Here is a 22,319-nt window from a genome sequence, read left to right as displayed (position 1 = left end):
ACCTAAGATGGTGTCCACCAACTGCCATAACGGACACAACTGGAGGACAGGTCCATAGGATAACATTAGGGAACTTTCTGGAATTGACTAGAGACTTCTGCAGGTCTCAGGCCACCCTATATAAGGCCAGTGACCAGCAGCCATTTTGTGCTGACCCCAGAGTAGAGGAGTGAGGCAGTGGTGAGAGGAGGTGGACACACTGAGAGCAGCTAGTTTGTCTCTGAGGCTGACAGTTACTTCAGAGGATTGTTCCCCCTTCAGCCCTTGACCGATCCCTCTCTCCAGACAACAACTACTGATAAAGAAATCGAGCTATTTGAGAAGAAAGACCCTTCTAAGACTTGCCCCCATTGATCCCTAGTGGAACGCTCTGCTAGGAGACCTAACTTTCCTGGATAAGACTTCCACCTACCAGCGCTGAGTAGGGAGTGGATTCCAGTCAGGTGTGGACTCTGTGGTGCTCCTGAGGCTTGGTGGAGGAGGCAGGCGGCAGCGGAGCCTGTTGGGACCCTGAAGATAGAGCGTCCCGCTCTGTGCAGCGTTTTTCCTTGGAGCCAAGTGAGGGGAGGATCAGTGGCCAAAAGAGTGGTGACAGCGCGGCGCCAAGCGGGAACACTGGTCCCTCGCACCCGCGCTGCCTTAATCGGTCTCTGTGAGGCGAAGTGAGTCGGCCCCTGAAGAGACGCTTCCAGCATCGGGCTCGCGCATGCCCCGTGAGCTGTGGATGTCCCCGGAAGGAGGGGCAATAAGGTGAGCAGGCCCAGAGCAGTGCGCGTCGCTGAGGAGGCGGGAGCGGAAGCGGAGTCGTCGAGGAGCGCTTCCGCGCATGACCGGAGGTTCAGCGCGACGGTCGGAGTGACTGAAGAGGCGCCGGAAGGATTCCCGGAGCGCCGTGTCAGTTACCTCGATCCCCCCACGCTCGAGCGCTAGCTGAAGGAGCCAGCGCGAGCGAGGGAAAAGAAGGCCCAGGCGTGTTGCTCCGTTTTGCCTTCCCCGCTCGAGTGTCAAAGTGTGAAGCAGACACGAGCAGGGAGGGGAGAGTTGGGGACCCCAATCAATTCACCGCCAGACCCCCCAGTCCGGCAGGCGCCCTGAGGCAACAGTGACGCGTGGGGACTGGGACATCATCGTCCCCACGCTAAAGTAAGGAGCAGGGAAGAGGGGCCACTAAAGAGTCTGATAGCTGGGAACTGCTAGTGAAAATCCGAAGTTGTGAATAGAAGAAATAATAGTTCATGGTAGAAACCAGGGTTGATCAAAGCTGGGAGTTAGCTTGATACACCAGAGTAATTATAGAATTGGTTACAGGGTAGTGATACTAGGGTCTTGAAAATTACTACTGAAGCAGGCCAATAACCCTGAAGAGCACTCTGAAACTGTTAGGAAATGTACATGCCAGTTAGGTGATGTAAGTGTGTAACCCTGCATAGTGTAAATCTAACAGGTTTCTTGTAATTTCAAAAGAGTGTCACTTCCTCATTACTGAACTCTTGCCAAGTGAATGTGTTTTACTGCCCTTTTTCCACAGCAGGAAGAGTGAAAAGTAATTTCTCCAAGCAAAAGTGTAATGTTTACTCCTGAAAGAAATTGATGTTGTATCCTGTATGATTTGAATCTAAAGAGACATATTATTTTTATAAAAGGTAACGGTATTTTTCCAAACAGTGGTGTTGTGTCTTTATTTTAGTGGTTCAACACTGAGTTACTGTGAGTGAGACTTGTAAGTACTTAGCCAACGCCTTGAGTTAGCTGTAGACCACTACTGTGCCAAGCTACCATATGTAGGCTTGGGTAATCTAGGTCCAACAAGCACACACAACAAAATTGGTTTAATAATTTATTTGTTTACTAACCTCCGTTCGGCCACATTCCAATGTTTACTACATCCCCCCCCCCCGCACCGCCAAGCAGCACTCCCTCCAGGAGCCGCTACTAGTTGGATTGGGATTAAAAATCGGCACGGGCACACTTAAAAAAGTGGCCCTCATTTGCATATTGCCTTTTCACAAAACACTGCTTCAGCGCAGTTTTATAAATTGAAAGGGGGGGCGGTCTCTGACAGAGCAATGTTTTCTTTACTTAGATAAAAAAAATGCACGGATTACTTCACACTGGTGAAACACACCTGAAAACAAAAGAAGCCACTTCTGCTCAGGCCCCCTGCCTTCGCTCAATATGCATACATTAATTGGCCAGCCCTGCCAGAGAAAGGGAGTGACACCTCTGTACGTTGATAAAAGCGAGGTAATAGATGCCCATCACCCCCATAAAGGACACTCAGGCACCCATTGGGCCGCTGGTGGCTTCCGAACGACACAGACATCGCCCGAATCGGCCCCAGGCAGCCCAAAAAAGCAGCCCACAGCTGCAACTCAGATACCGGCCTCTCGGCCATTGCCCGAGTGCCCGCCTTGCCAATCCAACCCTGCCTCACAAAAACAAAGAAGAATATTCTCAAGAACGTGTGTTAACTATCGCAAAATTTGCTTAACGCAACTTCCCACACCGCAGTCCATTGCAGGAAAATATGCCATGTGATAGTCTCACAATAATGAGACAAATGACCACGTTATAATTAACGCGAGGCCGTAAAAAATGCGTAACACCAATGCCAAAAAAGCAGCGATGGCCTAAATCGCGATACAAAAATCAACAAAAACCACCGACAGACCTACAATTCCCACACCTCATGCGGGTAAACACACAAAAAAAGCAGTTAAGCAAAACATTTGAAAAAAGAAAATGCGTAGCACCATGGATGCACCCAGACCGAGTGTCGAGGACAACGCGAACCCCACAAGCCCCCCCGGAGTCCCAGGCTGGGACCTCGGGGTCAGGGAAAGGCAAGGACCAGAAGAAGAGGAAAACATGAATCAGTCCGCAGGAAAACAGGATCCAGATAACGGAGGGGGTAAAAGACCATCAACTACTGTTTGTCACCTTCACTGTGTCATTGGCAACAAAAAATGGGTTGTGGCAATCCATCGTGGACAAGATGAATGCAGTCGGAGTGCTGAAGAGGTCAATGGAAGAGGTCAAAAGGCGCTGGAATGATGTGAAGTGCAAAACCAAGCAGAAACTCGCCAACAAACAGAAGGCAGAAATGCAGACCTTAGGTGGCAGTCCAGCGCCACATGTAGAGCTGGATGAGATGGAGGAAATGGTCTCCACAGTCATCAGTGGGGAGATGGTGGCAGGAGTTTGGGGACCGGACACTGCTCAACAAGACCACCAACAACAGTAACAGTGTCATAGTTTGACAGCGTTTGGGTTAGCATTTGCTTCAGCTACACAAGCTTTTCGATGTTAGCTTGACTATATTCCGGAGGCCATTTTGTATTCCTGGCTTCCATTTTAAGTGAATGCGCTGCCTCGTGGTCAGCATGCCCTTTTGTCCTTTCTCTCTCCCGATGACCATTTGGTCTGCCCAGCAACAGGCTATTTTTAGTAATGGTCAAGCCTGCACATGCGTATTCAGGCTTTCAAGGTTAATGATCGGTCACTGCTTAGGAATGTTCTTCAAACTGACCAGTGGTACTAAACTCCTCCCATAAGTTGGCTGTGTTCCAAAAATGCTCTTATATGTACCTAAAATGTGTAAAGTGTGTCCCGCCTATTTTTCAAATTCCTGTAAACTGTATTAAAGAAGCCACATACTCAATGTTCGGTGTGATACCTCTTGCATTACCGAAGGGTGCTGTAGGATTGTACCACCAGCCCATGGGGTCTTATTAAACTTGTTATTTTGCATTTCCAGTTTCCATGCCAACTTCTATTCTAAGGTATCAAGAGTTTTTGCAGAATATGTAGGTCTGTTAAAACCCTATACAACAACAGGGTGAGTAATGACCAAGGACTGGGGGGACGGGGGGAGATAGGCACAATGGCACACATGCACAATTAAGTACAGCACACTGCACACCCAAAATGACTCTGGATCAGATCCCTGATACCCTTGCCACACTGTAGCACATCTAGGAACAGCAAATAGGCCCCAGTTGACCATGTGCCCAGAGGGGGCCCGTCCCACACACCACCAATCTCACAACCAACCCATGCACATGTGTCAAGCCCAGCAATGCGGCGTGTCTGTGAGCAACACTGACAATGCAAGTGACACTGCATGACCAATAGCATTGCTGCAGTCAATATACCATGAAATGTCACATGCAACGACACTGAGGTGGCTGAGTGTGGACCACATCCACAAAGGAGCAGGTCACACTCAGACACATCCACATGCACAAAGAACCCCTGACGTCAACAACGCATCTGCAGACAAACCATGCCCCAAACCCCAACTCCCACCAAGAGACATATGTACCGAAGTCTGCAACAGCTCAGCACTGAAGAAGCACAGAAGTCAAAGGCCCACCACATGAAAGGGACAAGGGGCATCCAAATCAGAGCTGCAGGGGTGACTCTCCCAAAATGCAGCACACGCACTTAACATCCGTAGCACATCAACATTGATAACAAGGTGGTACAAACTGCAACACGTCCAAAACAGGACAGGGGACACAGCTGGGGCTGCTTGACTGCAGAAACTGGCCAATCCCTCCTGGCATGGCAGAGAAATGTGATTTGACCATGGCCAAGTACAGACACACACCCGTGATTTCATGGAAATGTCCACTGTCCCGCATCAAATAGGCAGCATCCTACCAAACAGTCACAATGTACATTGTCATTCAGTCTGTATGTAAGCATGTACACTGCATCAACATACACGTGAACCCAATGTCAAACTGCATCTCTCCTTCACATTGCAGGGGTGAAACCAACACCTCCTGCTGAGTAGACCGAACCCCTATTCTCTGATGACGAAGAGGAACACCACGCCTTCGACACCGACGCCCTCCAAGAGTTCATCGTCAGCTACGTCAAGTCACCTCCAGGAGCAGGGCAGCCCAGCTGCATTGATGAGACCCCACCCCCTGCACCCACCACACAGCAGCCAGCACCCACCACCATGGCTGTCTCCCAGGACCATGAACAAAACAGGGATTGGAGGGTCCAAGGGAATATTTACCAACCACACACAGCTATAGCCCCCGGGAGTACATTATATAACAACAAAGAATAGCGGTGGGTCAAAACAACATAGATTGACTAACTATGCAACTGACAAACTGTGCTCTTAAACCGTGTTCGGTGACATAGCTTAACTCAAGTCAAAAGGGTACTTCATTCATGTTTGAAGAAAATACCCATCAGTACTCGACCTGTACCGTCCTTTTCATCATGTGGGTTCCTTCATACCACGAAGGAAGGTAGTCTACAACAGTCATTAGAAAGTTAGACTGGAGCGGGACCCAGTGATAGATAACCAAATTGTGTGGGCGACAGGAGACTACTGTTAAGCAGTGCATGTGAAAAGTGTAATGAGTGACAAAGTGCTATTTAAAATTAGATAGACAGGAGGAAAAAAAACTTTAATAAACACCTCGCTGCTTCTAAACCAATAAAAAAGTAGTGCAAATCTAGTAGTTTTAACTAATAGCTACTAATATATTCTTAACTGGTCGACATGTTTCTGCAGGTTTAGGGACCCCGGTGGGGATGCACAAGTATTTTACCTTACTCGATGTATTTCTGAGGCGGATTACAAACTGTAACAGCCACAATGTTATTTACTTGATAACTTGCCCCTGTGACCTTAAATATGTGGGCATGACCACAAGAAAAATAAAGATTTGCATCTCAGAGCACAAGAGCACGATCAGATGCCGCAAACAATCAACCAAAATGACCAACCATTTTCTTGAGGTAGGGCATGTCCAAAGTGACTCCAAGTGGACTATAATAGAACAACCCTTGATACCCAGCCATGTAACAGATGTTCAAAAGTTCCTGTTTAAGAAAGAACAGAAATGGGTATATACACTCAACTCTGATAAGGAAGGTCTGAATGATGATATTCCGTGGATGTCTCTATGACTAGTTACATTTTTTATCTGCAGATCATTGTACCTTCGTACATCTTGACTGTAGTTCTGATTGGATTCCAATAGAGAGATGGAACATCCATCTGGAAGCTTCCTAATGATATTATATCATGGATAGTTCCCAACATGACTTGTAATAAATATCGCAACTGTAAACTTACACCAGAGCGAAATACTTTTGTAATATACGCTTTTTGTAAATACTCATTATTTAGATGTTGTTATCCCGACAGAAATACATCTAGTAAGGTAAAATACTTGTGCATCCCTAGTGGTGAGGGAGACCGGATTCTATATAGACCATCTCCCTAATGTTTGTATTAGATTTGATAATATCAGACTTTGAATAAGACTTAGGACCACACAGAGATGTGCCGATTATCAAGTCAAAAGCACAACATCGCAATATAGCCTGCTTTGACTACAATTCCCAGGAAACCTGAGATCACGTGACAGTAAAACGTGGGCGTGACGTCATGACGCGCTCACGGAATGAGGAAGTAAATAGCCTATTGTCTCAGCCGCCCGGTACCTCCCCGAACGGCCCGGAGGTACGCCTGGAGTACCGACGGCAAGGTAAGAGACATAATTACTGCCCTTCTCCTTCTATCCTGTTATTTGCATTTCTGGACTGAAGGCGGACCCAGCAATATGTCGGGAGCCAACTAATGACATTGGCTACTCCGCGATAAATATAAATGCAGTGCCGATAATACTAGTTACTTTAATATGAACCCTCTCACCCTTGACTCCGCACATTACACCATCAGTGAGCGTTGGTTCGTAAACATGCTGGGACCCGAATAACTAAGGCTGCAAGTGCGTGAAAAATGAATGCAGTGCCTGAAGTGAGATTTACGTATTACGGGTCGCAGATAAAAGATCACAATTGAACCGCGTGAGTATGCGGGTCCTGACTATACCATCAAAGAAATCTTGTTCTCTTGAACAACTCACTACAGTACTCTCTTTATACACAATGAGACTGATGTTGTTTTACTTTTAGTTTTGCCATATACTTCAGGGCATTTATTCAAATTGCCCATACAATGTGAGCTTCAGCACAGACCGAGCCAGCTAGAATGCTAGTTGTGAAGTCAGCAGCCGCTGACATGTCTCTGTGTTTCTTTCCTTCCCCTCAGAGCGGTGCTTTAACTACCTGAGCCGTAGCCAGGTGAGGTGGGGCTTTTCTCTCCTACACATATCAGTAAGTGAGAGTACAGATACCAGAATGAGGTAACTCTGTTGAAATTGAATTAACAGAACGAAGGTGAAATGAATAAATTCATCGCCTAGTTGAGGCAGATTAGATGTATCAAATAATGTGAGATATTGAATATCTAGTTTGCACTAATTGTGTTTTGTCTTCCTTTGCAACTGTCAATTTGTGTCCTGTTCATTTGGAATATGAAAAAACCAGCTGGGAGAATGATCTTTTAAAAAAAAAAACAGGTGATAACTTTTCATTATAAGTTTCACAGTTTTGTGTTTTAAGCAGTAGCGTCGCCGGTCCTGAAGAAAGCAGTGGACACCACGGGGTCCCTAAACCTGCAGAAACATGTCGACCAGTTAAGAATATATTAGTAGCTATTAGTTAAAACTACTAGATTTGCACTACTTTTTTATTGATTTAGAAGCAGCGAGGTGTTTACTAAAGTTTTTTTTCCTCCTGTCTATCTAATTTTAAATGGCACTTTGTCACTCACTCCACTTTTCACATGCACTGCTTAACAGTAGTCTCCTGTCGCCCACACAATTTGGTTATCTATCACTGGGTCCCGCTCCAGTCTAACTTTCTAATGACTGTTGTAGACTACCTTCCTTCGTGGTATGAAGGAACCTACATGCTGAAAAGGGCGGTACAGGTCGAGTACTGATGGGTATTTTCTCCAAACATGAATGAAGTACCCTTTTGACTTGAGTTAAGCTATGTCACCGAACACGGTTTAAGAGCACAGTTTGTCAGTTGCATAGTTAGGTATTCTCTGTTGTTTTGACCCTCCGCTACTCTTTGTTGTTATATAATGTCTCCCAGGACCACCACTACCAACACCTGGACTTCCAACAACGTGTTTTGGGGTGCCAGGAGAAGATGGCTGAACAGATGCTGTGGGGTTCAACCTCATGGCAGCCAGACTATATGCCATACATGGGTGTCTAAGTCACATCAGGGACCACTCACAATCCCTAATGGACAACCACAGTCAACTCTTTGCTCTCCAATGATCTATGCTTGACATCGCTGGAGTTCTGACTCGGAGACAAGAACAACTGTCCAGTCTGAGCAGCTCCAATGATGTCACCCGGGAGTTGGGACACATGCGGAGGCTCATGGAGAACATGGATTGGACGCAGGAGGAAAGTGCGGCTGCCACGGCTGCACACCAGCGAGAGGTAGCTGGGTTCCTCAATGCCATGAAGCCCATCCTCATGGCATTGCTGCCACAAGGCCTAGCACTGATGACTGCTGCTGCTACCACTCCATCCACATCATCCCCCCCTGATGTGTCAATACCTTACAGTGAAGCAGACATTCCACCTCAGCCCCCTGAGGCATCACTGCCACACTGTGCTGCGGACAGGATACCCCCACCCACATGTGTGGCACATGAAACAGCAGAGGACAAAGATGTGGATGAACCTGCCTTGCTGGTAAGTGAAGGCATTGAACTCCGCCATATGGCCTGTTCCTGCTTGGTTCTGCCCTTTGCATCATCACCTTCCACTGTCCCCCATACACTCAGAGACACTCACCTTGGACCTCAACATGGACTGCCATATTCGGTTCTGTTACCAATGACACAGCAATCAGACTGCGGACTTGACTCTTCCTCTTCCGCTGAACTTGTCATTCCCTGAAGGACCATGGCTGGCCCTCCACGTGCAAACATTGTGACGTGAGGTATGCGTGGCCCTGTACTGCTCCAGCTACAACACTCCACTGAATGTGTATTAAACATTCATTTTCACACCGATGTGTCATGTCCATGATCATTCAAGTTTTGAGGTATGATTGGATGTAGGGTCAGTGGGTCCCCCTTACGTCCATGTTGCTCATGTTGTGGGACTTAAGTCACAGGTGCTACATTGCCGATTGCGGTCCTGGTGGCTCCAACGCCATAACAGAGACACACGCATGAATTACTTCCTTGTCCAGACTAGGAAAAAACCACGCCCAGTGCCCCGGGTCATTGATCACACCCCTACGCTGCACTGGAATATGCCAGGCTAGCCCACTCCGCTCACGCTCACAGCGGGGGACGCAACTGATCCAGCGCTGCTTCAATCCAATCCTCCAAACCATCACTATATTTCCTAGGAACTATCACACTTTACTCGTCGGTGGGGCCCATGACACCGCAAGTCATTCATACACATAAATCGCCCTGCTACCAAGATTCAGTGAAGACTAGAGGAGGAGATGCTGGATTTTAGCGGAGTGTCTTATTTAATTCTAATTAGTCTAAAATGGTATACACTATATATATCTGCAGTTTACCATGGTTTTACCTTTAAGAAACATTAAAACACCCCACCATTTGGTCAATGGATCAGCTAGTAAAAGTTAACTAATGGACAACAAGACCAGCTTAATTCTCCATTTATTTAATTTTAATTTAGAGACTTAGGGGCCCATTAGGATGGCGGGCAGATTGCCTCCGCCGGGCCGGCGGTGGTCATGGCTGGCCCGGCAGGGGCAATGCACCCGCCATCCCTGTAGGAGAGACCCCCCACCATATTATTATGGCTGGGGGGTCCGCGGCAGATGGAAAGACTGTCCATCGCATTTCCACTTCGTTCGACTTGCGACCGGGGCGGAAAAGGCTGCAATATGGTGGCAGTGTCTGTTTGACACCGCCAGCCATATTACAATGTGCATTGAGGAATGCCTTTCGGTGGGGCATTGCTGCCATGGAAAGGCAGGCGGAGTCTGAAAGGGGGGCTCGTTGCGGGCCCCCAGGGACTCTGGGAGGGTGGGGGGGTACACATGAGGGGGGTACCTATGGTATCCCCCTACAGTTCCATGCACAACATGGCAGGCACCGATGCCTGCCATGTTGTGCATGGAGGTGTACAACATGCCTCACTAACATTGTGGCGAGCGGTGCTGAGTGCACCACCCGCCACAATGTTAGGGATGCAGGATGTGCCCGCCACTGTGGCGGGGGCATCCTAATAGCACCCACGGCACCCCCGCCCTTATGGCGGGCGGTCCATTTACACGACAGGATGGCGGGCGGACAAAGTCCGCCCGTCATCCTAATGGGCCCCTTAATCTACTAGCCTGAAATTATTTTATTTATCCTTAATTCAATAATCATTAGACATTTAATTACCCTGAAGAAAAGAAAGTTAAAATTCAAACAGTTTACAATTATTAGTAGAATAGTTCAGAAAATAAGTCAAAACCATATTACCAAGATTTCAGTAAATGGATATCAGGATTAGCACAGGAAAGTTCCCAAACACCGCCTCTCTATCTTTCTTGATGTTCACCTCCCATCCTAACTCCGCACCCATCATAAGTTAAAATCAAGAAAGTTTCAAAGTCTTTGCACAATGGAAAAATCGTTCAGTCCGACAGCATGTCGTGGTGCAAAAATAAAATCAAAAGCAAGCTTATTTCTCACTTTCAAACGTCCTCTATTATACCCTTTTTTCCTAACTATCTATCTAAACTTTTTAACTTTTAGGGTCCTCGCTCAATTTCATTGGTCCATTTAAGGGGTGGATGAACATCACCTCATCTCCTCATTGTCCATATTATAATCAAAATAAGGTTCTGATTGTTCATTATTCTATTTTTTTTTTCACTTGTGTCCTTTAACTTGTCACTTGGAGCAATTTTCCCAGGCTCACGACACGGTCATACAAATCTTGGTACCCTTTTGCACTCCAGGCAACGCTGACCTTGACCCACGCTGCACAGGCACAGACTGCTTGCACATCTCTCGAACATAGTCGCACATGCGTAGATCACCACAGTTTCGGAGTCTCGCATACCTTCCATTTTGGATTAAGCCGCATGGGCCATAAAGGGAACTATTATAGAAACAAACACAATTAGACGTTAGATTTCAAAATATAGCCCTTCTGTTTACCTCCCCCCTTTCTAAGATAACCCTGTTAGTTATTACCTAGCGTTTAAGCGACAATTAGGCATTGTTTTCTTACCATTCGCCATTATTTCTGCCACAATAATACATATAAGAAACTTGCATGCACGTGTTTTCGTCAGATTATGACATTTGCGTACTACGTCAGTATAACGATTTTACTTAATTAATATATTATGATTCGCAATACAAGCAAATTAGTATCCCACGTGTATTTGTGTATGTGCTTTCTATTCTATGTTGGTTAATTTCAAAACCACATGATTAATGCATATTACAGTTATGGGAAAGAGATTTCATGAGGGGTATAGAAACATTTTGGTTTTCACCCTCGCTCCATCACAACGCTACATGTCCCAGGTCTTCACTGTCGTGATCTGATGATCACAGGTCTGGTTGTCAGCATGCACATCCACTCCGTCATGGCTGGTTCACATCCACGCCACACCCATCCAGTACACGCTTCACAGCACATGTGACCCTGCCAATAAAAAGGGCCGGGTGCACGTGCTGGACACCATTTCCATTCTCTTTCTTGATGTATGCATGTTGGTGTTAATTTTGCATGTGGGCCTAGGGCACTACTACATAACATTCCCCACTGCCGGAGGTGACATCATGGCATCCATACCACAGGACTCAATCAGAAAAGGACCATGAGTTGAGGTGCACAGAGTTGGTGGCATCCAAGGCTCTTTGGCCAGAATGGGCCTACCACCATCGGAGGGTGACATTCGGGGCACTGAGATAGGGCCACCTTGAGTGCTGAGCAGGTGTGCAGTCTGCGATGATGCGCCGTACTGGCGGTCCCGACTGGGGAGGATCTGTGTGTGCCCTGATTGATTGCAGTGTAGTCCTAGCCAGCTGGCTATTTGCGCTGAGAGGCATGAGGCGTGGCCTCGCGTTTAACAGAGTTAGTAGCACCTAAAGGGCTGAGCAGGTGTGCAGCTGAGGGAGCGAGGTGAAGAAACAAAATGTTGTGCACCCCTCGTGAAATGACTTTCTCATAACAGTAACATGTACTAAATAAGTGAATGCAAATATTAATCAACATAGAATAGAATGCACACACCAATACACGTGGGGAAACTAATTTTGCTTGTGTTGCATTAACGTTTAACTAACTAAAGTGATGTTGTCACGTCCAAACGAATGCAAATAGTAATAATATAGTTAAAAGCGGCATGAAAATGCTTTTTGTCTGTCTAATTGTGGCATGGAGGAGGAAGAATGGTGATTAAAATACGCATCATACTTGCTTTATTCGCTAGGTAACAACTAATAGGGAAACCTTAGTTAAGGGGGAGGTAAACAGACAGGCTTTAATTCCTTAATTAACATTTATTTGTGGTTGTTTCTATGATAGTTCCCATTTGGGCCCGTGTGGCCTAGTCCAAGATGGATTTCATAAGTCACTGCGACAAAAAGACATAACTGCGCATGTGTAAGCAAAGCCAGATCGAATGCGAGCTGCCTGTGCATGTGACTTGGTGTTCTGGAAGCCCAGATGGCTACCAACAGAGAAGGATGCTTGCATTGTAAACCATGGGAAGAAAGCACAAAGGGCCATATGTATCATAGTTCTGTTTTGCGAATTCTAAATAGCGATTTTTAAGGAATCGCTATTTAGAATTCGCAAAACGGTATGTATGTACAAAATTGCTTTTTCATAGGGATTCCTTATCATTCCTAATTTGCGATTAGCAAATTGCTAATCGCAAATTACCCATTCATTTCTATGGGCCAGGAGACCCATAGGAATGAAGGGGAAATTTGCAATTAGCAATTTGCTAATCGCAAATTAGGAATATTTTCAAGGGTACAGGGGTGTCTCAAGAACACCGTGCTGCACCCCTGAAAATGACATGTGGGGGCATATGGCACACATACATGCCCTAAGGGCATGTATGAGCGTCATATGGCACCTTTGGTTTTTTTGAAAATAGCTTTTTTAAAAGAATTCGCAACTTACCACCAACTAGAAGTTGGTGATAATTTGCGAATCCTTATGGCCATTTTTGAATATTTTTTCTTTGATACATTGCATTTAAGGAATTGCAAAATTTGCGATTCCTTAAGTGCAATCGCAAAATAAGGAATAGCAAATTTTGCGATTCCTTATTTTGCATCAAACATGGTACATACATACCATTTAGCTAATTAGCATTCACAAAGGCCGAAATTCACAGAATTTCGGCCTTTGTGAATGCTAATTAGCTTGATATATATGGCCCAAAATAACAAAATAAGGACATGCCTTCATCAGACATTGATGAGGACAACGGAGCATTTCTTTTAAAGCTGACAGGACAGAATTTGGACAATAAGGAGATGAAGTTATGCTCATCCACCCCTCGGACAATCCAATCAGAATAAGCTAAGAGCATTGCAAAGTTACTTTTTAGATAGATAAAGTTAGTAAAAATGGTATAAAAGATGATGAGCAGATTGAGGAAAAAACTCTCTTTTCGATTTCCTCCTGAGATGCTGCCAGAGTGCTGTTTTCCTGAGACGTAAGCAATTTCTATCTTTGATTTTATTAAATTACTGAGATGAGACTTTAGTTGAGGCTGATAGATAGGGAAATAGGGAAAATGGACTCTGGGAACTGTTCTATCTTTTATTAATATTCTTACCTCATGGTAATCGTGTTTTCCTTCTGAATTTTGAAATAAATAATATAAATGTTTAAAGCGATTCTTTTGCTGTCCTGAACTAAGATTGACATTAAATTTAATTAAACTGAATAAAATATTTGGTTTATTAAAATCCGCTGAGAATAAAAATGAGATAATTGAAGAATTAAGCTGGTCTTGTTCATCCTTGGTCTCATTTTTTACTTGCAGATCTGTCGCTCACTAAGGTGGTGTGTCTAAATAAAAATGTCCCTTTTGTTTAAACCATGGTAAATCATTTAAACTGCAGATGTATGTATTATAAATAGGTAATTGTAGTTTTAGACACTCCGGGCCCGATTCACAGAATGAACTTAAGACTCAATCCTAAACTTACTACTACCTTGCTATTCCATGCCTGAGGCTTGAGCCGGGCAGCTGAATTTTACTTGCTCTTAAAAATTATTGTGTGATTACTCCCTGTGTGTCCTACCCCCTCCCTGTTTCAGCGCGCGGATCTATCGCAGCGCGTGTCTCCACTGACTGAGGGTGGAGGCCTTCATCTGATCATTTATTTTTAATTTACCTTGTGCACCCCTGATTTCCGCGCTGCACGGACAGCTCCTGTGTCTCCCCCCAGAACAACCGGCCAATTCAGGGCAGGCTTGCCTGGGACACGGGCGGAATACGGCGGCGGCCATTTTGGGTAGGGCTAGGCACTATAAAAACTGACGGCCATGACTCCGCGCAGCGGACGCGCTCAGCGGGCACGCCGTTTTCACGCCGGAGTCAAGCCAGAGTCCAGCCCGTCTGCGCTGAGGACGAGCTGGACACTGGACTTACATATACGCAATCCTCGGGAATTCTTTCTTATTCCTTTGCTGATTTTTCAGCCCTGAAGCCCCCCTGCCTACCTTGTACCCATACATTCTCTCCGGAAGGTATCCTGCATTCCTCCCGCTGCCACACCTGTAATTCTGTGATTTTACCTTCCACATCTTTCAAGTTGTCTACTCGAGATTACTCTCGTTCATCTAGGAATACATTGATAAAGAAGGGCCTTCTGATCAATGCCAGGTCCCTTATTAAAAATAATATCTCTTTCCATGATTTTGTGGAAGACAGGCAACCGGAATGGGTGCTTGTCACAGAAACATGGGCTTCGGAGTCTTCTGGCCATGACCTATTGATGGCCATCCCGGAGGGATATAAACTGCTGCGACAAGACAGAGTTAAACGCAGAGGGGGTGGACATGCTATTGTTTGCAAGGCCGCCCTGCCCTGCACGATTAAATCTCTGTCTGAAGCCTCGGATTCTTTTGAGGCTCTGCACTTCTCTATCCTGTGTGCTCCCTCGGTCTCCTTTTCAGGAATCCTTATGTATAGACCCCCTGGCTCCAGAGTTACGTTCACTGAAGATCTTCTCAGAATCCTGGAACCCTATTTTGGCAACTCCCATCTGTCCATTCTTGGGGACTTTAACTTTCATTTGGACAACATAAGAGACCCGGATACCATCAGGTTGGTGGACACACTAGCAGCTTGTGAATGCATCCAGCTGGTCAATAAACCTACCCATCTGGCGGGCCACATTCTAGACGGAGTCTTCACTAATGACGACAGACTGTCTGTCGACACTCCGGTGCCTCTGGTCTGGTCGGACCACTCGGCGATTCCTCTCTTGATGGCCCTCCCTCTGGAAGTAACTTCCGACTCATTCCCTACTACCAGAGGCCCGAAAAGAAGCTATAAGAACATCGATAATGATACACTTGAGCCATACATAAAGAAGTTTAACTATTCTTCTTTAGGAGATGCTGAGGAAGCAGCGATACGGCTCTCTGACTCTATCACCAGGGCGGTTGATGAGCTAGCTCCCCCGTCCCTTAGATATTCGGCTCGCCGTAAGCCCACTGCTCCGTGGTACACGGACTCACTAAGACTTCTTCGACAAGGCTGTAGAAGACAGGAACGAAAATGGAGGAAAGCGTGGGATCCTACTGAAAGGGTAGTACATAAGGGTCTGCTTGCCGACTATAAATCTAGTGTTATCAGGGAAAAGCAGCAGTACTTCTCGAATCTCACTACCTCCCTTACTTCCTCTAGGGAGCTTTTTAAAATTGTCGACTCCCTTTGTTCCCTACAGGTTCCTGATCCAGTGGTGGGCTCGCAGGAGCTCTGTAACAATATATCAGAGTTCTTCCACAAGAAAATTGAGGATATATATCTCGCACTAGAAACCCAGAGAAAGTCGCTAGCCGACTCCTCTCTCCAAACCTTGACTACTTCAGAAGCTTGGACTAGAGACCATCCTGAAAGCTTAATGGACTTCCCGCTTCTCACGCAAGAAGGACTTGAGCTCTTGCTCGATAGAATTAAATCCTCATCCCCTCTTGATCCTTGCCCCCTGAGGATACTGAAGGAATGCAGAGCAATTTTGCTTCCGCCACTCCTGGAAGTCATGAAAGGTGCCATAACCCAGGGTACCTTCCCCTCAATATGGAAGAGGGCAATAGTGAAGCCCTTACTTAAGAAGCCCACGCTGGATCCGGAACAGTTGAAAAATGTTAGACCTATTTCACTGTTACCCACTCCTGCAAAGATTCTTGAGTCACACCTCAACTGCCATCTTACTACCTTCCTGGACTCATCTGGGTATCTTGACAGCTCCCAGCATGGGTTCCGAAAGGCACATAGTACTGAGACAGCTCTGACCATGGTGGCAAATAACATACGTATGAGGGTGGATGCCGGCTAAACTACTGTGTTGGTGCTACTGGACCTCACAGCGGCGTTCGACACCCTGTCTCCCTCTACTCTTACATCTCGGCTGAGGGAGGCAGGGATCTCCGGCATGGCTCTGAACCTCCTATGCTCCTTTTTACAACGTAGGGAGCAAAGAGTCAAGCTTGGTGAATTCCTTTCCCCTGCTATGTCCTTGCAATGTGGGGTGCCACAAGGGTCGGCTCTTAGCCCGACCCTATTTAACATTTATGTCGCCCCTCTTGCAAGGCTAGTAAAATCTCAGGGGATGGAATTGGTATCATACGCCGATGACACTCAAATTATGGTGTCACTGACCCACTCAGTTTTAACATCTGCCACCAACTTCATGATCTGTATGCTGACAGTCTCCAACTGGATGCTTCAGAATTCCCTGAAGTTGAATGGCGACAAAACTGAGATCTTGGTATTTGGCAAGGACCAGGATATTTGGTCAGATGAGTGGTGGCCGGACTCACTGGGAACCTGTCCATCTCCCTCCCAGTCGGCAAGAAATCTGGGAGTAATCTTTGACACCTCCTTGTCCATGGCTTTGCAGGTCAACCGTACAGTTGCCACCTGCTGGGGGGTGTTAAAGATTCTTAGGAGGATTGTTCACTATCTCTCCCCCTCAGCACGTAAGCAGGTGGCAGTGGCATTGGTGAGTTCAAGGTTGGACTACTGCAATGCGCTTTATGCAGACTCCAACAAGGGGCTCATCCAGCGACTACAGGTTGTTCAAAACGCGGCTGCTCGTTTTGTTCTAGCACTTCCCAAAACTTCATCTGCAACGATGGCCAGAAAGAGCCTTCATTGGCTCCCTATTCATCTTAGGATCTCGTTTAAGATCCTTTGCCTTGCCTACCGAGCTTTGGCTGAGGGTCTCTCTGATCCCCTGGGTGCCTTGCTGACCCGGCACCAACCGTGTAGATCTCTGAGATCTTCAGAGATGAATCTGTTGGTGGTCCCACGTGCCAAAAGGGTACGTTGGGGAAACAGAGCATTTTCCATTGTTGCTCCCAAATTATGGAACCTGCTGCCTCATGAGATTAAGATGCAACCTTCTCTGACCTCTTTTAAAAAAGCGCTCAAGACCTGGTGTTTTGTCAGGGCTTACCTGTAATTAGGAGTATACTCTGGTAGCTGGTATTGTTTGGTTAGGTGCCTTGACGCCCCCCGGGCTTAGTTGCGCGTTAAAAATTGTTTTTCATTCATTCATTCATGTTGGTATTCACAGAATGCACTTACTACTTTTGGCATTCACAGAATGAACTTACTACTTTTGGTATTCACAGAAGTTAGGATTTTGTCTTAAGTTTGTCTTAAGACAAACTTAAGACAGACTTAAGACAGGCTTTAGACAACATCCTAACTTAAGTCTATCTTAAGTCTGTCTTAAGACAAACTTAAGACAAAATCCTAACTTCTATGAATACCAAAAGTAGTAAGTGCATTCTGTGAATACCAAAATAGTAGTAAGTTTAGGATTGAGTCTTAAGTTCATTCTGTGAATCGGGCCCTCCATTATGATTCAGCTGCTCTCCTGTGATTCTCATAAAATCCATGAAGTAAGGAAAACGTATATTGAGTGAGTATCAGTGTTATGGGCCCCACTGATGAATGAATACGTGAATCAATACTTCAGGGAAGGTAATGAGGAGTTTAGAAATAATTTCTGGAGGAGCGCTGCATCACAGCCTGCGATGATGCCGTGTGCACTGATATGTTCACTGCCCTCAAGTGGGTGACCTTGTGGCCTGCGGTGCGGGGCTGCAGGCTGTGGAGCCTGCCAAGGTCACGGCCCCGGGCTTGGAGCTTTCCCCGGAACGCGGAGGGCCCTCTTGGAGACATGCAGGTGGCGGCCTGGTTCCGCAGTGTCGGCACTCTCTCTCCAGCTCTCCCTCTTTCTCTCTCCCTCTTTTCCTCTTTCTCTCTCCCTCTTTCTCTCTCTCTTCCTCTCTCCCTCTTTCTCTCGCCCTCTTTCTCTCTCCCTCTTTCTCTCTCCCTCTTTCTCTCTTCCTCTCTCTCTCGATTTCTTTCTCTCTATCGTTTTCTCTCCATCTCTCCCTCTCTGTCCTTTGATGTGCGCATGAAACACTTTCTTTTCTTGGTTTTTGTCTTGCAGGCTGTGACTTACAGATTGTCCAGTGAAGACCCGCCATGACTGTTCTAAGTATTGTTTTTGAGTTTATTTAGAATAAAACAATTTGTTTTTAATTAATATTTGAATGTATGCTTCTCCTTTGTCTGTCCACACTGGAATGTTCTTTTTGGTCAGTGTGCGACATCATGCCAATTGTTTGGTAGATAATTCCGTAAAGTTGATGTGAGTTGTCTTTGTCGGGGGGGGTTCCGGGGTAGGGCACGGGAGGGGGGGATGGGGGGGGGTTGAACCTCTTGGGTGTCTGAGCTGAATGATCAGTGGCTCCATGGCATATGTTGTTCTTCTGGTGTGGCTCTGGGCTAGGCTCCCTTTTCTGCTGCAGGTTGTCGTCAGACTTAACACCAGGTCAGAGCAGGTGTAAAATCCCTGCTGGAAACGCGCCTTATCTCCTGTTTTAGCATCTTATCGCCGATCAGGCTGGTCGTTGTGAATGTTGCAAAGTGGTGTAGTTGCAGCTTTTTACACGGGAACGCCTACTCTGCATATCATTAGCGTTATTTGTTGCTGTCTTCCGTGGCAATATTTTTGCTGCCTGCTATCGCAGGAGAACTGGAGATAGGGGTTGGTAGCACCAGCTTGTGAATGGTGCAATATATTTATCGCCATTTTGGCGGCGATAAAGTGCTGATAACTCGATGATAAGTCCTTGAGAATATGCCCCAAAAAATCAAACAGTTTTCAAGGGTACATTTTATTTTCTGCTGCCCAGTGTTATTTCTTACCCTCTTCTTAATTTACTCACAAAAAGGTATGAGGGCAACGCCCATTTTGACCATGAATGCAGCCTGCCCCCTTTCTTGGCACCCTGTGCATGAATGGTGGGGGATCTTAGCAGCTGGCTCCATGGGCTGGAGGTTCGGCGTCCCCTAGAGTGGGCGGGGCTCCAGAGGAGACGTCACAGCTGTCTAATAAGGCAAAGTTCGAAGTTCGTCTGGGAGCAGGGATGACAATGTAAACCCGAGCGTGGCCCTCTGTCGGCAGTCAGTAGAATTGCAGTCTTTACTGAAGGAAATCTCCAATAGAAGAGATGGTAAATCGAGCATACCCACAATGCATTTGTGTAAACATAGAACTGTCGCCCCAGCGAAAGACCATTATCGATAATATTGGACTTTGGTTTTCAAACTGTTTGATAACATAGGAGCTGGTTTTTTTGGTTATACTGAAAGATTTAGAGTGTTGCCGCCCTAACTGTATAATGTAAAAAATATATAGTATTCGTGTAAGAGTAGGATATTTCGAAAACAAATCATTAACCCAAGTCTGTGTTCAGGTGCACCTTGTGTGGCGCTGATAGCGGATTTCATTAGTAATTTTTGAAAGATCTCTGTAGGAATGAGATCTGATGATCGAGTACAAAGAACAGAGGTTGCCCAAATATGCACGGTGTGACAAGCTCCAACGCAGTTGGAAGATTTAAATGTATGTCCTTGTTTTGTAGAGATACTGTACATTGTGTCTAACTCGACCCTCTAAAAGAGTTAATTTTTCCCATGATCCCCCGGCTCTACTCACAGTCGCTTCTGGTAGTAGCAGGAGGAACAAAGGTCACCAAAGTTTTATTTTCATTGGTCCAGGCGAGCCGCAGCCGCAGCGCTAGCGTGACGATGTAACTCCTCTCAGGGCCTCTGTTGGCTGTCAGTGGCATTGCAGTCTTTAGTCTTTATTGAAGTCGAATACGGACTTTGAAAACAAGCACTGGTAAATCCAGCTTACCCATAATGCATTGCAAGCACCGAACCGCCAGCAGAGCAAGAAACACGTCATTAATTATTGGGCATTCATTTTATGTTTATCGAGTAAATTATATCTATTTAATGACCATATTTAGTGTGAAAAATCAAAATATTACACGTTGTCCACTTGCTAGTCTAATGCTGCCTACACGCAGACTAAACAAGTGTGGTGTAATTAGTCCACAGTTTGATGTAAAGCTGAAGGATCTGGTAAACCTGGCAGAACAATCTGTTGACATACCGGAGGGTTTCGGTACTTCCTGCTTAGATTAGAAGCGGCCTTGGTCCGGTTTAATTTTTTTTTAAATGTAGGGGCAGATTTATGAAAGCTTTGCGCCGCCGCTGCGTCACTTTATTTGACGGAACGGCGGCGCAAATAATGCGCCCTATTTACAACGTTGTAAAGCCCTGCGCCATAAGGAGGCGTTCCTGCGCAGGAACGCCTCCTAAAAGTGGCTGAGTGAAATCTATGAGATTTCACTCAGTCACTTTCAGGACAATGCTGCGTCAAAACCCTGCGCCTGCTTGAAGCAGGCGTAGGTCTTGACGCAGCATTGTGGAGATGGGGCACCCCCGAGCCTTGCTGGAGCTGCGTCGCAAGCGCGACGCAGCTCCAGCAATGCGCCACCTTTACGGCACAGATGCGTCACGCATCTATGCCGTTTTGCCCCATGGTGCGCCGCATTGTAAATGCGGCGCACCATGGGTGGCGGAGCAGCGGCGCAGGATGACTGGCGCATCCCTGGGGATGCGCCAGTCATCATAAATCTGCCCCGTAATCTCTAGTTGCATTTTGTTCCACTTCATTGTTTTGTCACTTTGATTTCTCATTTTGCATTTTCTCAATTTTCAGCACCTTTTGCACATTACTTTACTTTCATAACTTGCCTTTTCCGTTTCGTTTCATGATAATTTATTTACTGTAGTTTTCACGCCTCAGACCAACAGTTTTGCCCCCTGCTTACAGCCCCTTCCCTTCTGCTGTCATTTTCCTTCGCATTTTTGCTGTTCCCACTTTAAGAACGGAGGGGCAGATTTACACGAAACGGACACATCTCTGTGTTATAGCACGATGCGTCAGTTTACTTGGGTCACTCAAAAAAAACTGGATTTGTCACATTTACAATGCGGCGCATCATGGCGCAAGGATTGACAGATGAGTCACGCATCTGTTGGCGTAAAGGTGACGCATTGCTGGAGTTGTGTCCCAAGCACTACGCAACTCCAGCAATGCTCATGAATGCCTATTCCTATTGTGCTGCCTCACTCCTTACGCCTGCTTCAAGCAGGCGCATGATTTTGACGCAGTGGCGTCATAGAAGTGGCGCAGTAAAATCTTGTAGATTTCATTGCGTCCCTGTTATGAGGCTTTCTTGCATCGGCATGCCCACCCTGCATACATTATACCTGTCACAGGTATAATTTGGCGCAGGGTTTTACAACGTGACGTATCTTCCTAGATGCGTCACGTTGTAAATGTGTCGTAATGTGTCGCATTGTTTACGCCGCCGCTGCGTCACAAAAGTGACGCACCGACGGCGTAAAAGTATCGCAATGGGCTTGTAAATCTGCCCCGGAGACTTGATGACGAAACTGTCCCTTGCCTCATCCAATTCTTGTAGTAAAATGTTATAAGCTGTTTAACATAGGGAACGCTCTCCTGTAGTATCAAGTTCTGTATGCTTGTGTTTTGGAGGGAGATAGTTGCTGTTTTGGGGTCCGGAGTATAGTGCCACTCACCGAAAGATGATCTGATGCCTCATCAGCTGTAACAAGCGCTATAAAAATGCAAACCTTTCCCTCTTCTATCGCTCAATTATCCATTTTCAATCCAAATAACACTCGCATGTCCACCGGTCAAATAAATTTAATATTTCCCTATACTAATTCCCCACTTATCCTTTTTGGGTTCTGGAGTAGCGTGTTACTCGGCTTAAAGCGCGTCAACACCTCGTCTGGGGTAGTAAGCACTATAT

The sequence above is a fragment of the Lissotriton helveticus genome, chromosome 8 (assembly GCF_964261635.1).
Source record: "Lissotriton helveticus chromosome 8, aLisHel1.1, whole genome shotgun sequence".
Classification (NCBI taxonomy): domain Eukaryota; kingdom Metazoa; phylum Chordata; class Amphibia; order Caudata; family Salamandridae; genus Lissotriton; species Lissotriton helveticus.
The sequence above is the reverse complement of the archived record's forward strand: the minus strand, read 5'-3'. Positions refer to the sequence as shown.